Source organism: Antechinus flavipes, chromosome 5 (assembly GCF_016432865.1).
Source record: "Antechinus flavipes isolate AdamAnt ecotype Samford, QLD, Australia chromosome 5, AdamAnt_v2, whole genome shotgun sequence".
NCBI lineage: Eukaryota > Metazoa > Chordata > Mammalia > Dasyuromorphia > Dasyuridae > Antechinus > Antechinus flavipes.
In genome coordinates this window covers 294,625,617-294,627,389 of record NC_067402.1, presented here as the reverse complement: position 1 = coordinate 294,627,389, position 1,773 = coordinate 294,625,617, and positions in this window count along the sequence as shown.

Sequence of the window (1,773 nt, the reverse complement as noted above, 5' to 3'; positions counted from 1 at the left end):
TAAAAATAAACCTATATTGAAATGTAGTTATCAAGAATTTTTTTTTAAAGAAAAGGAAAGAATTAACTTGAAAACTCTAAGAACTCCTGCCTTAAAACAATGTGTTTATCTTTTCTGTGCTTAAGTATTACCAGTTTCTTTGGCCCACCCTCACATGAATAGCCTCAGCTTTCCTGGCTGTACTAATTTGGACCTGTTCTAGCACTTATCATTGCCTTTCCTGAAATTTGTTGCTTGCAGGGGAACACCATTGATTTCCATAGCAGGTCTCCTCTTCCTTTCCTCCTTATTTCTGCTATGAATGTACTAATCCTACCCTACAAAAACACCCCGGGTTGCTTCCAGTTATATCCCATGGCCTTACCTCAAACAAGACAAATATAAAATATATATTCCTTTCCATATTGGTTAATAGATCTAATCTTTCTGGAAAGTCCATTTGTTCCCAGCAATGGATCTCAACAAAAGGTCTCTCTTTTGATTTTTTTCTTAAAAAAAAAAAAAAAAAAACTCATTTTTGGAATGCTATGAATTGCAAGTTTGCAGGAATACTCCTTGATTCCATGCACCATTCTAGGTTTCCTGCAAGGAAGCTATTGACCTAAAGAAGGAGATAATACCCCAAAGCACAAGTGGGTTTTTTGAGAGCTTCTGACACAATGAGTACAGTCAAAGCTTGGACAGTAGGGGGAGATGACATGATGGAAAACAATGCTCTGCCTTTGCAATATTCTAACATTGATGACTGCATTAATGAAAGTACATGTCCTTATTCTTCAACTGTTTAGTAAATTATTAAAAAATCAGCCTTCCATTTCCAAAGTGATCTAAAATGATAAAACTCGGTAGGGGGAAATTCTGCCAAAACACTTTCTTATTAAAAATCATGATGTCAAAAAAAGCCTTAATATCTTTTGAGAGAACTCAAGCAGTCCAACTGGGTCTCCAGAGTAATCTCCATAAAAGGTTTTCAATATTTTTAGATTTTTATTTGCTATTTATTTGAATCACTGTGAAAGCTCAGCATGATTTGGAGTTAGGGGGTTTGATGAGTTTGTTTAATGCCCACTGTCTGAGTGTTTCAGTCCATTAATTCTCCGGAATCTGAAGGCCGCTACGGACTATTAACTCTTTCCTTCGGTTTCTCTCTGGATCCTGGCCCACTCTCAGTGCCGCCTCCCCTTGCCTCATCACCAGCGACTTTGTACTTTATATTGCTGACTCCTCACATGACCCTACCCCTAACTTGATTTCCCTCTGGATGGTGTGACTGTTTCCTTGTCTATCAGCTCCCTCACCCCTCCAAAGATCATGCTCTCATCATCACCAACACTGCTCTTCCCCTCTGTGTTCCATCTTTGACCCCATTATTGATGGCCACAACAGCATCCAATTTTGCTTTCATTCTTTATCCTTTAAGTGTCCGGTGCTCAGTGGCAGTGAAGTAATCATGTATTCACTTTTCAGAGCACTGGGGTCATACAAGACAGGCTACTGGAATCCTTCAGAGAGCTGCTGATCCCCAGTGAGTTTACCTTCAACAATAACAGTTATCCTCATGACCCCTCAAAAATACTAGATCTGGGGCATTATAGTCTTACAGAAGGACCACAGTGTAATGGTCTTAAATTCACAAAGCCCATGTTTGAGTAATTTATATAAAAGGATAGATTATGAAAACCATTATTAAGATAATGAAGAAGAAAAAAGGATGATGATATTGATAATGAGAATGATGATGATGATGATGCTAATGGAGGTAGTCATGCTATG